The 14,772-nt window shown below is 39.1% G+C and overlaps 1 long non-coding RNA gene across 1 annotated transcript; it reads left to right on the top strand.

Moving 5' to 3' along the window:
* Positions 1-473: 473 nt before the first annotated feature.
* Positions 474-12,828, top strand: LOC142173310 (uncharacterized). The gene is made up of 4 exons (XR_012702978.1): positions 474-968; positions 9,790-11,892; positions 11,986-12,043; positions 12,626-12,828. It is a non-coding gene; the product is annotated as an uncharacterized LOC142173310 (long non-coding RNA).
* The last annotated feature ends 1,944 nt before the right edge of the window (positions 12,829-14,772 follow it).

Here is a 14,772-nt window from a genome sequence, read left to right on the forward strand (position 1 = left end):
CTTTCTTCTGGATTTCATGATGTTCCTATTTTTTCTATGATTGCTGTTGTGATACTAATATTGTCTCCTTTTTGTCCTTTTGTCTTTTTATTTTTTTGAGCCGAGGGTCTTTCAGAAACAGCATCTCTACTCCTTCGGGGTAAGGGTAAGGTATGCGTACACACTACCCTCCCCAGACCCTGTTAATGGGATTTTACTGGGTTGTTATTGTTGTTGTTGTTGTATGTTCCTTTAATTAATTGCATCTCAACAGATTCTTGTTTTTTGTTTAATTAGACAAGTCTTGTTAATTGCCCTACGTTGGTATTTAGGTCAGAAATTAGGTTGAAAAGAGGTAAAATACAAAATTTAAAGAGTGGAAAATGAGAGAAACTTCTAGAAAGAGACAGCTGTCCTAATTTGTTAAGAAAAGATACTGAAAATGAGTTAAATATCTGGAAATAGGACAACTGTCCAACAATTGGTTGTTAAAAGATGCCCTTATCTCTTAAAATTCAGCTGACATCCTCCTACATTCCCTCCCCTTTTCCCTCATACAGCCCCTACACCCTATATAAGAGACCAATTCCCTGCAGAAAAAGACAAAGAAGAATCCTCTGAAAAAATCCAGAATCTTCTTTTCATTTTTGACGATGATTTCTTTGTAGAAACAGATTCCTTTCTTCAATTTCTCCCTGGTTTTTCTTTTCTTGAGTTTAAATCTAGATACATAAAACAAGAAAATAAAAAAAACAAAAACAAAAAATCAAAGTTGCTTTTTTTTTTTTCCATTTTTCTACTGGTTTTACACCAATTCTGCTGAGATTTCGAGTGGCTGCTTGTTCTTTTATTCTTGAATTACTGGGATCCATCTCCCGTTTCCAGATTTTTGTCTAGCTGTTTTCTGCTTGCTGCGTTGGCTTTTGTTGTTGCTCTTTCCAGTTTTTTCAGAGATCTATTTTCTTTTATTGCCTATTCTGTTGATAAAGGTACACATCTATGAACTCACATTTTGAATTTGACATAATCAAGCTTCACTGCCTTCTTCTGTGAATTTCAGACGTTTATGTTGTTCATATGATGTTGTGTTTTAGATTTCTTGTGAAATATTTTGAATTGAAATCAATTAACTTTGCCATGTTACTGTTGTTCACAAACTCCTTTTAGGCGTGTGCTCTTTATTAGTTTCTGTCTTTTTACGTATGAATTTCTGTCTAAGTCTGTTTTTAATGCTTTGTTGTATAATGTCTGGTAGTAAATTATGGAAAGGAAGAACCATAAGTGAAATGAACATGGATGCAGTTCATGAATTTGGATACTAATTGGTCAAATTCGTGAATCGCAAGGCCAAAAACTAAAGCAGTATAAGTGTTTGAATTCTTTGCAAATCGTCTCACTTAGTCGGAAGTATGAATGTCTGTATTTGTAATCGTACCCCCTAATGTCAAAGGGAAATATATTATATCATTAGTTAATTGAGTGGGGTTGTAATAAACACTAAAATTCTCTATGTTCTTTGTTAATCACCTATTCCTATTAGTATGTAATGTATTCTAGAATTATTTGAATGTTAATAGTTGATGTTGAGCAGAAAATTCTGTGACGAAATAGGATGACTTCTAAAGCAAAAGCTTAGAGACGCTATTTACACAATTAGAACCGTTGTTTAATGCTTTTTTTTAAAGCATAGCCTCTCATGTTTTGGGATATGAACGTAGTTGAATTGGTGCTATAAATTGATTTAGTAAAGTATTTAGTTAATTCTCTTCAACTCTGGCCACAACAATAAATCTGGGCTATTGTAGTAATAAAGGATAATTGTAACTGTGTGGCACTCTACGGAACTAGGTCTGGGCCGACTTTAAGTCTGCTTTACCAATAATGGATTCAACATAGAGTGGTCGTTCACAAAATGGCCCATTTCTCCTTTAAAAGAGGAACAACAAACAATCATCACAACACTCCAACGATTAAGATTCAACTAGCTCACATACACACCTTTTCCACAAATTCATATCCATAATCATGGCTTCACAACAAATCTCAAAATAGTTTAGGAAAATAATTCATAAATATCATAATTTGCTTTAGGCACGTAAATAAATTATCGCGACTATTGGTACGGTTCCCGCAGCATAGTCGAGATACATAATTCTCAATTCGGGTGTGCATTTCATGCGATCCGACCATAACTTCAAATAATATTAAATAAACATGGTGTAAATCGCGGGTGCGTTTCACGTGGTGCGATTTATAATATGTACAAAAACAACGAGTGCGCGACATCGCGACTTGTTCAAATAAATTTCATAAATACTAAAAAGGGCTAAAAATAAAAGAAAGCGGTATAAAAGCAGCAATGCATAAAAGGTTATACACATGTAGGAGAGTATATTTATTATAAGATAAAATTTGGGAGGAAAACAATTTCTTTTAATAATTAATTGATTTAAACAGACAATCAAGCCAATGAGATTTTCATCCTTTAATATCTTTATCTAACAATTCACAATATATTCATATAGATATCAATTAATATAAATAAATCAAAGAATACAATTTACACAAGTAAGGCATGCTTTGAATCCTAAACTACCCGGACTTTAGCATTAATAGTAGCTACGCACGGACTCTCGTCACCTCATGCGTACGTAGCCCCCCACAATTAGCAACAATTATTTAATTTTAATCACCTATGAGGTAATTTCCCCCTCACAAGATTAGACAAGAGACTTACCTCGTCTTGCTCCAATTTAATCCACTACAAGACCTTTTCCACGATTATCCAACTTCGTCTGGCTCGAATCTAGCCAAAATAATTCGATACAATCACTAAATATTATAGAAATCAATTCTATAAGAAAATACTATATTTTTAAGAAAAGATCCAGTAATTAATTAAAAATTCGCCCGCGGGGCCCACATCTCGGAATCCGGCGAAAGTTATGAAATTTGACAACTCATCCAATTACGAGTCCAACCATACCAGTTTTACTCAAATTCGACTCCGAATCGATATCGAAATCTCAAAATTTCGTTTCTATGAGATTTCTAAACTTTTCCAAATTTCAATCTCAAAACACTAATTAAATTGTGAAAACAATGATATATTTATGTTTATAGACCAAATCCAACTTAGAATCACTTACCCCAATGTCTTTTCCTTGAAAATCTATCAAAATTTGCCTCTGCTCAAGCTCCAATTTGTTAAAAATGGCGAATGGGACGAATGCCCTCTTTTTATAAAACTGCCTAGCAGCCTTCGGAACTGGTCCTCGAACTGGGCCTCGATCGCGGCTTCGATCACAGGCTCGAGCCTGGACCTCGGTCATGGCCTCGATCAGGGCATCGAGGTCGGGCCTTCTATCAGGACATCGAGCATGTGCCTTCGATCAGGGCATCGAGAATGGGCCTTCGATCAGGGTATCGAGCATGGGCCTTCGATCAGGGCTTCGATCTCAAGCTCGATCCTGAGCCTCGTCAACCCTGGGCTCGATACCTGGGCAAGATATCAACACAGAATATCCAACAGAAGAGGAAATACTGCAGCAGCTTTTAAGTTTAATTTTTGATCCGTTAACCATCCGAAACTCACCCGAGGCCCTCGGGACCTCAACCAAATATACCAACAAGTCCTAAAACATCATACGAACTTAGTCGAACCTCTAAATCACATCAAAAAATGCTAAAACCATGAATCATACCCCAATTCAAGCTTAATGAAACTAAGAGTTTTCAACTTCTACATTCGATGTCGGAACCTATCAAATCAACTCTGATTGACCTCAAATTTTACACACAAGTCATAAATGATATAACGGAGCTTTGAAAATTTTCGGAACTGGATTCGGACTCCGGTATCAAAAGTCAACTCATCGGTCAAACTTCGAAACTTAAATTCTTATTCTTAGCCATTTCAAGCCTAATTTAACTACGGACTTCCAAATAAAATTTCGAACACGCTCCTAAGTCCAAAATCACCATACGGAGGTGTTGGAATCATCAAAATTCTATTCCGGGATCGTTTTCACATAATTAGACATCCGGTCACTATTCGAATTTCAACATTTTAATTTTTCTTCAAAATTCTATATCTCAGGCTAGGGACCTCGGAATTTGATTCCGGGCATACGCCCAAGTCCCAAATCACGATACGGACCTACCGGAACTGTCAAAATAATGATCCGAGTCCGTTTGCTCAAAATGTTGACCAAAGTCAACTCAATTGAGTTTTAAAGCTCTAATCCACATTTTAAATCCATTTTTCACATAAAAACTTTCCATAAAATGTTTTACGGATTGCGCACGCAAGTCGAGGAATGATAAATAGTACTTTTCGAGGTCTTAGAACACATAATTAGTTATTAAATTTAAAGATGATATTTTGGGTCATCACATTCTCCACCTCTTAAACAAACGTTCGTCCTCGAACGGGTTTAGAATTATACCTGAAGTGCTGAATAAGTCTGGGTATCTGCTCCGCATGTTTTCCTCGGCCTCCCAAGTCGCTTCTTCGACTGGTTGGCCCCTCCACTGGACTTTTACTGCAGAAACCCTCTTGGACCTCAGCTGGTGAACCTGTTTATCAACAATGGCAATTGGCTCCTCTTCATAACCCAAGTTATTATCTAGCTGAATTGTGCTGAAGTCTAACACATGTGATAGGTCAGCATGATACTTCCATAGCATAGATACGTGGAAAACCGGATGAACTCCCAATAGGCTGGGAGTCAATGCAAGATCATAAGCAACCTCCCCAACTCGTTTCAACACCTCAAATGGGCTTATAAACCTTGGGCTCAACTTGCCCTTCTTCCCAAATCTCATAATTCCCTTCATCGGCGAAACTTTCAAGAGAACTTTTTCACCCATCATAAACGATAAATCACGCGCTTTCTGATCCGCGTAATTTTTCTGCATGGACGGTGCTGTACGAAGTCGTTCCTGAATCAACTTTACCTTTTCCAAGGCATCCCTTACCAAATCAGTACCATATAACTTAGCCTCACGGGGCTCAAACCATCTGATGGGCGAACGACATCGCCGACCATATAAAGCCTCAAATGGAGCCATCTCGATACTGGATTGGTAACTGTTGTTATAAGCTAACTCTGCCAAAGGCAAGAAACGATCCCACTGACCTCCAAAGTCAATCACACATGCCCTGAGCATATCCTCCAAAATATGAATTGTCCGCTCTGACTGCCCGTTGGTCTGCGGATGAAAGGCTGTGCTGAGCTCTACACAGGTCCCCAACTCACTCTGTACTGCTCTCCAGAAATGTGAAGTAAACTGAGGGCCTCTATCTGATATGATGGAAATTGGCACACCGTGCAACCGAACTATCTCCTGAATATAAATCTGGGCCAACCTCTCTGAAGTATACGTAGTCACAACAGGAATAAAATATGCCGACTTGGTCAACCTGTCAACAATCACCCAAACTGCATCAAACTTCCTCAAGGTCCGCGGCAACCCAACTACAAAATCCATAGTAATTCGTTCCTATTTCCACTCTGGTATGGTCATCTATTGAAGTAGGCCACCTGGCCTCTGGTGCTCATATTTAATTTACTAGCAATTTAGACACCGAGATACATACTCAACTATGTCCTTTTTTATTCGTCGCCACCAATAATGCTGCCTCAAGTCACGATACATCTTCGTAGCACCTGGATGAATAGAATATCGAGAACTGTGTGCCTCCTCCAGGATCTTTTTCCTCAGTTTATCCACATTAGGAACACACAGACGATCCTGGAGTCATAGAACACCATCTGCACCAATAGTGACTTCCTTGGCACCACCTCGTAGTACCGTTTCACGAAGAACCACCAGGTGTGGGTCATCATACTGGCGAGCCTTGATCTGCTCAAATAGTAAAGATTGGGCCACAACACATGCAAGAACTCGGCTGGGCTCTGAAATATCCAGCCTCACAAGTCTGTTAGCCAAGGACTGAATATCTGAGGCTAATGGCCTTTCCTCTGCTGAAATGAAAGCCAAACTACCCATACTCTCCGCCTTTCTGCTCAAGGCATCTGCAACAACATTTGCTTTGCCCGGATGATACAGGATAGTAATATCATAATCTTTTAGTAACTCCAGCCATCTGCGCTGTCTCAAATTTAGGTCCCTCTGCTTGAACAAATGCTACAAACTGCGATGATCAGTGTAAACTTCACAAGACACCCCATAAAGATAATGCCTCCAAATCTTAAGAGCGTGAACAATCGCAGCTAACTCCAAATCATGTACCGGATAATTCTTTTCGTGGGACTTCAGCTGACGTGAAGCATATGAAATAACTTGCCCTTCCTGCATCAATACACAACCCAAGCCAACGCGTGAAGCGTCGCAATACACTGTATACATCCCCGAACCGGAAGGCAACACTAACACTGGTGATGTAGTCAATGATGTCTTGAGCTTCTGAAAGCTCACCTCACAATCATCGGACCATCGGAATGGAGCACCCTTCTGGGTTAATTTGGTCAAAGGTGCTGCAATAGATGAAAAACCTTCTACGAACCGACAATAATAACCTGCCAAACCCAGAAAACTCCTGATCTCCGTCGCCGAAGTGGGACGATGCCAATTCTGAACTGCTTTAATCTTTTTGGGATCAACTTTAATACCTTCGCCCGATACAATATGTCCCAAAAATGCTACAGACTCAAGCCAGAACTCACATTTAGAGAACTTAGCATATAACTTTTATTCTCGCAATGTCTGAAGCACTACTCTCATATGCTGCTCATGCTCCTCCTTACTACGTGAGTAGATCAAAATGTCATCAATGAAGACTATGATAAATGAATCAATATATATCCTGAATACCATGTTCAACAGATCCATAAATGCTGCCGGGGCATTAGTTAAACCGAAAGACATTACCAGAAACTCATAATGACCATATCTAGTACGGAAAGCAGTCTTCGGAACATTCGAATCCTGAATCTTCAACTGATGGTACCCCGACCTCAAGTCGATCTTAAAGAATACCCTAGCACCCTGCAACTGGTCAAATAGATCATCAATACGCGGCAACGGGTACTTGTTCTTAATAGTGACTTTGTTCAATTGACGATAATCAATACGCATCCGCATTGTTCCATCCTTTTTTTAGAAATAATACTGGTGCACCCCAAGACGATACACTCGGTCTGACAAACCCTTTGGCTAGTAACTCTTCAAATTTTTCTTTCAATTCTTTCAATTCTTTCGGAGCCATGTGATACGGTGGGATAGATATAGGCTGGGTATCTGAAGCCAAGTCAATACAGAAATCAATATCACGATCAGGTGGCATACCTGGAAGATCTGACGGAAATACATTGGGGAACTCCCGAACTACAGGCAATGAATCAATAGCCGAAATCTCTGCAGTAGTATCCCGAACATAGGCTAGATAAGCCAAATAACCCTTCTCAACCATGTGTTGAGCCTTTATAAAAGAAATAACTCGATTAAATGAACTAACAGGCGAACCCTTCCAATCCAGATTAGGCAATGTTGGAATAGCCAAGGTAACAGTCTTGGCATGACAATCTAGAATAGCATGATATGGGGAAAACCAGTCCATGCCCAGAATAATTTCAAAATCGGTCATCTCAAGCAATAGGAGATATGCTCTAGTTTCGTAACTACAGAATGTAATAATACAGGACCGGTAGATCCGGTTCACAATAACAGAATCGCCCACGGGAGTGGACACATAAACAGGAGCAGTCAAGGACTCACGAGAAACATCCAGGAATGGAGCAAATAGAGATGACACATATGAATACATAGATCCTTGATCAAATAATACTGAGGCATCTTTACCAGAAACAGAAATAATACCTGTAATCACGGCATCTGAGGCCTCTGCATCTGGTCTAGCCAGAAAAACATAGAACCGAGCTGGAGCGCTAACTGGCTGGCCTCCGCCTGGCTGACCTCCACCTCTAGAACGGCCCTTACCCACCTGTCCTCCACTTCTGGGTGGTCGGTCTACTGGTGGAGCAACTAGTCCGGTAAGCATAAGCTGCTGACCCTGCTGTACTGGTCTACCCCGAAGCCTGGGGCAAAACCTCCGCATGTGACTGGGATCCCCTCACTCGTAACAACTCTTCGGTGCAATGGGCTGTTGACTAAGTGTCTGGCCCTGGGGACCTGAATACCCACGGAAAGAACCCTGAATAGCTGGTGGGCGATAAGAACTCTCTGGTATAGCACTGAAATAAGGTCGTACTGGAGCACCCCGAGGAGGCGGTGGTGCTGGATATGGGGGTCTACTGGACTGTCCCCTCACGAACTGACCTCTGCCCCCGGACGGAGCACCTCTGAACTCTCCAGAGTACCTGAACCGCTTATCTCTCATAATCTGCTCTCGGCTCCGCTGACGTACACCCTCAATCCTCCGGGCTATCTCCACAACTCGCTCATAAGAAGTACCCATTCTCAACCTCTCGAGCCATAGTGGCCTGAATACCAGTATGTAAACCGGCTACAAACCTTCGCACTCTCTCCGCCTCAGTAGGGAGTATCATTAGTGCATGGCGAGATAATTCAGAAAACCTCGCCTCATAATCAGTCACTGACATCTGACCTTGCTGGAGCTGCTCAAACTGAAACCGCAACTCTTTCCTCTGGGAGGGTGGAATATACCTGTCAAAGAAGATACGGGTGAACCTGTCCCAAGTAGGGGTGTTCAAAACTGAACCGAAACCGAAAACCGAACCGCACAAGAAGCTTAATGGCTTATTAGTATCGGGTTTAACGGTTTAACGGACGGGAAATGGATTGAAATTTTTTTATTAACGGCTTATCGGTTTGGGGACGGATTATTCAATTTTCTTAACGGATAATCCGTTAACCCGTTAAGAATATATATATATATATATATATATATATATATATATATATATATATATATATATATATATATATATATAATTACTATATTTATTTTTTATCTTTTTAGTTTGAGTGGGACACCTAGCTTTCCCTTTAGCTTTCCCGTTCTCCTAAGTTGCATGTACTTGGAATAAAGGATTTGTCTATTTTCAAGACAAGGTTGAGAGGGACAACTGGACAAGTTGAATCCCACTTACATTTTTGTAGTTATTTCTTAGTGGAGGATTAATTTTGATACCCTCTAGTTGTTTATCAACCTTATTAGCAAAAAAGTACATAATTTGGTACATGTTTCCCGTAATTGTTTCCCGTTAATCTCCTAATTATACTTTTTTATGAATTATTATTAACTTTTCATGGAACCTAGCTTTTCCTTTAACTTTATTTCCTGATTTTCGTTTTCCTAAATCCTAATTCCTTCCCCACTTGATTAACATTTAACATTTACAATAGTTCCCTTTAGAAACCCTAACATCTAAAGTTCTAAACACAATAGAGCAGCCAACACTCTGGCCCCTCTCGCCTCTCCCTCTAGCAAGAAATTCTCAAACAACAATCACGCGTAGTCGCACACACGCATAGCCAGCATAGCAAGGAAGAAGGAAAGAGGAAGTCAAAAGATGTATGGCCATGCTTTGCAAGTTAAAGATTCATAATCAATTCTACTCATTCTTTTCTTCACTTCAATTGAAAATCAGGTTGATATTCAGTTAAAAAATATTATAACACAAGCCTAGATAATATTTGAGTTGATAAATATTTAGTTGATAATTAGTTATAGAATGGAGTTTTTCTATATGATTTGATAAATAGGGATAGCTTTACCATTACTTATTAGCAGAATCTTTAATTAAATTTTCTCAAACTAACTATTGTTCTGTATTAATTTGATCTTGTGTCTTTCTGCAGATAGTTCCTTAATTTGTAGCATGGCTGAAAATATACAAAGTCATAAGGTGATGGGTGAAAGTGGGGCTTCTAATTCAAATGCAATAAGTCAAGCTAAAACAACGGAGTCAAATATAACCAAAAAAAAGGAAAAAAAGGTCTGTTGTGTGGGATCATTTTACAGAAATTATTACTTCTGAAGGGACTACAAAGGCAAAATGTGACTATTGCTTTATTGAGTATTCTTTTAAAACCAAAGACGGTACGTCGACACTTCTTTCTCATATGTTTAAGTGTCCTAAACGCCCTGCTATTGTTGATAAAAAACAATCAAATTTAGGCTTTAAATCTGTTTCGGGGGGTGATGTAGCTGTTGTTGCTTGGAAATTTGATCAAGAAGAGTGTAGGAAGGCATTATGTCGTATGGTAATAGTTGATGAACTTCCTTTTAGCTTTGTTGAGAAAGAAGGTTTTAGAGACTTTATGAAAATGGCACAACCTTATTTTCGGATCCCTTCCCGTAGTACTGTAACTAGGGATTGTTTTGATCTTTTTAATGAAGAAAAGCAAAAGTTGAAGAGGTCTTTTATAGAAACGAAATAAAGAGTATGCATTACCACTGATACTTGGAATTCTATACAAAGAATCAATTACATGTGTATCACTTCTCATTGGATTGATAGTGAATGGAATATGCATAAGAGAATAATTAATTTTTGTCCTATTGTTAGTCATAAAGGCGAAGATATGGCAAATGGTATTTGTAGGTGCTTACGTGAGTGGGGGATAAATAAGATCTTCACTGTCACAGTTGATAATGCAAGCTCAAATGATGTGACAGTAAAAGAATTGTCTAAGCAATTAACAAAAATGGGAACTAATTTGATGAACGGTAATCACCTTCACGTGAGATGTATGGCTTACATCATGAATCTTGTGGTCCAGGATAGTTTAAAAGAATCTTCAGTGTCTATTGAACGTGTTAGGCATGCAGTGAGATATGTTCGGCAATCTCCTGCGAGGTTGAAGAGGTTTCAAGAATGTTTTGATGATGAACAACTAAATTGTAAAAAAACTTTATGCTTGGATATTCCAACTAGGTGGAATTCCACCTACTTGATGTTGCGTAGGGCTGTTGAATTTGAAAGTGTATTTTCACATTATGCTTCTAGTGAAATTGGCCTGAGACATTATCTTGAGCATTCTTATATTGAAGTTGGAATTCCTACAGGTGAACTTTTGAGTAGTGATTGGGAGAATGTAAAAAGAATTACAAAGTTTCTTGAAATCTTTTATCTTCTTACTTTGAAAATTTCTGGATCACGTTATGTTACATCTAATATTCATTTTCTTGAAATTTGTGCGGTTGCTGTTTATTTGAAGCAATTGATAGCAAATGAAGATACAGTTTTAAGTAAAATGACAAAGAAGATGAAAGAAAAGTTTGATAAGTATTGGGGTGATCCAGGGAAAATGAACAATATAATTTTCATCTCATGTATTTTGGATCCACGTTACAAGCTCGAATCAGTTGGCTATGCACTTGTAAAGATGTTTGGTCAAGATCCGGGGCAACTATACAAGCAGAAGTGAAGAAGTACATGACTTCATTATTTAGTGAGTATGTAAAGTCCGGCACAAAAGGTGTCGTGCTTGATTCATCTTCGGATTGTTCTTCATTAGACACTTCTACTTCCCGGCTTTCTGGAAGTCAAGTAAGCACCCAAAATACAGGACTTTTAGAATCACTCATGCAAGATATAAAAAAATATAAAAGTGGGAGTGGAGGTGTGGATACTAGAACAGAGTTAGATAAATATTTTGGTGAAGAAACTAAGGATGACACTAAAGAATTTGATGTTCTTCTATGGTAGAAATTGAACTCAGCTAGATTTCCTATTCTTGCGGAGATGGCTCGTGATGTATTAGCTGTTCCGGTTTCAAGTGTGGCATCTGAATGTGCGTTTAGTACGGGAGGATGTCTTCTTGATTCATTTAGGAGTTCATTAACTCCTAAATTGGTGCAAGCTTTAGTGTGTCTTCAAGATTGGCTTCGAAATGAAAAATTAAAACAGCCTGTTTGTGTTGAGGAAGATCTTGATAAAATCGAGCAGCTTGAACAAGGTAATAATATTGTTACTATATTTGTTGTATATAAATATTGTGGATATGCTTATATTTATCGCACGACTCATTTTTTTAATTTTCTTTCTTCAGATTTAGCTAGCGATGGAAAAGACCCTTCCGTAATTGACGTGTAGTGTTAATATATATGGTAATAATTCGAATTATGGAAGTGATTCATTCATATTCCTTCCCTATGGCTTATAGCTCTGTGAAACATATGTAACGGCTAATATCATGATAAGTGCAAGTTTATAGCTTTGTGAAGCATATGTAATAGCTTTGTCTATCATGATAAGTGCAGGTTTATAAACTTTATAGTATCACCAGACACTCATGTTAACACTCATGTTATCTGATTCTAAAGTATTCTAAACTATCCTATCTATGAGTTTGGTGAGAAGATATTCTAAAGTTCATACAATATACTACAGATATCTGATTTGCTTGTTATTTACAATTTGTTTCTTGGCCAGTTTTTTATGGTATTGGGGTAGAACTCATTATGACGTAAATACTTACAATTGAACTACTTATGTTTGGTTTAAGTCATTGAAGTATTATATTGGTAGTTGATGCCGGTGTAAAACAGTTCAATTTTGGTCCTTGGATATGTTTGTGACTTTGTGCTGGTGGTGTGACAATGTGGTCTGTTGTCTTTTATTTTCTTTCAGTATTGCAAGCAATACTTGTTTTTAGGGTCTAAAACATCAATTTTCTTTGTTAATTGTAGGCCTGGATAGAAGAAGAGCAATTTTGTTGGTAAAATTCTTATGGTTGCTGTGCTAACAGCACTATGCATTCTTATGCTCAAGCAGTCCCTATCTTCTAATACCCCAAGAAGTCCACATTCTTATGTATGAGACAATAACCATACACTTGAATGTAGTTGATATATATGTATGAGAAATGTTGAATGTATGAGAAATGTTGACTATGCTGAAGTATGTTAAGTTTTAATCAACTGAAACTAAACCGATAACTGCCCGATAATAGCTAAACTGATACAAATTCGCCCGATATCTTATCGGGTGGCTAGCGAATTAATACATTTAAAAGCCGATAACCGATAAGCAAAACCATTAAGAGTAAATAACCGCCCGATCCGCCCGATAAGCAACCCTAGTCCCAAGTCATGGGAGGAGAATCTACTGGTCTGCCAAGAGCATAAGACTGCCACCATCTACGGGCTCTACCCTCTAGCTGAAAAGTAGCGAAATCAACCCCATGGGATTCCAATATCCTCATGTTGTACAGTCTATCCTTGCAACGATCAATGAAATCCTGTGGATCCTCATGTCGCTCACCCTCGAAGATAGGAGGATATAGTCTAGTCCATCTGTCCAATAGTTTCTGAGGATCGGCGGCTACAGCTGGCCTGGGCTCAGGTGTAGCTGCTGCCACTGGCTGGACTCCACCCACGGGTAGTGCACCCTGGGTCTGATATACAGCAGATGCCTGTCCATGAGCCTATGCGGTAGGGGTCTGTGCTCTGCCGCCCGCCTGAGATGTGGCTGGGTCTGCCGAAAATAAACCGGCCTGAGTCATATTGTCCATGAATCGCAGCATACGACCCATGACATCCTGAAATCCCGGTGCAGATGTGAAGTCCACGGGAGCTGGCTCTGCCACAGGCACCTCACCCTGCTCTTAAATAATGGGATTCTCTGCTGGATCCACTGGCGGCATAACCAGAATAGTCCTGGGACGTCCTCGCCCTCTACCACGGGCTGGAGCCCTCCCTCGGCCTCTAGCAACTGGGGGAGTAGCTCTTCCCTGGTCTGGAATCTCATTAGAGCGTGTTCTCACCATCTGTGAGAGAATAAGAGAAGGATATTTAGTGCTACATTAATTGCACGATGGAATGTGAAGAAAGGTAATTTCCTAACACCCTATAGCCTCTCGAAGATAAGTACAGACGTCTCTGTACCGATCCCCAAGACTCTATTAGGTCTGCTCATAACTTGTGAAACCTACGTGAACCTAGTGCTCTGATACCATATTGTCACGACCCAATTTCACCTATAGGTCGTGATGGCGCCCAACACTACAGCTAGGCAAGCCAACTAGTAAGTCAGTCGTACATTGGTTAAACTTTTATTCCAAGAAAATAATGAAATACCAACTTATACCAATATGTGTGCCAAGACCCGGTGTCACAAGTGCATGAGCATCTAGTAGATTATACAAAACTCCAAATACTGTCTGAAATGAAATAGATAGAATATAAATATAAGAAGAGACACTGGTAGTTGCAGAACGGCTCAGAAAGGCAGCTCACCACTATGCCTCGGGATGACGTGGGTATGTGATGATAGGTCCTCCACTAGTACCTGTCTCAGATCCTGCACAAAAAGTGCAGCAAGTGTAGTATTAGTACATAAATAACGTGTACCCAGTAAGTATCAAGCCTAATCTCGAAGTGGTAGAGACGAGATGGCCGACTTTGACACTCACTATGGGTCAATAATAATAACTGAAATAAAACTAGAATATTTAAATCAGCATGATTTACAGAATTTACAATAATTTATTTAATCAGTAGAAATAATCAAATTCCTTCAAATGTAACAATTCTCAATATATTAATTAAATTCCTTCAATTCAAATAATTTCTAATTTATCAATTAAACCTCATTTACAGGAGTAACAATTAATTCCTTAACAAGCAAGAATAATAATTCATTAAATTCCAAGGATTTTTCAATTTATTAACTAGCTTCACAAGCTGAAATAAATTATTAAAGTATCATGTAATTATTATTATTAAGCACGATTTCAGCCAAGGACGTACGGCCCGATCCAGAGTGTCGTGTACACTGCCGAGGGACGTGCGACGCGATCCATAGATGCATCTATCCTGCCGAGACGTTCGGCCCG

This window comes from Nicotiana tabacum, chromosome 2, assembly GCF_000715075.1.
Source record: "Nicotiana tabacum cultivar K326 chromosome 2, ASM71507v2, whole genome shotgun sequence".
In the NCBI taxonomy this organism is placed as follows: domain Eukaryota; kingdom Viridiplantae; phylum Streptophyta; class Magnoliopsida; order Solanales; family Solanaceae; genus Nicotiana; species Nicotiana tabacum.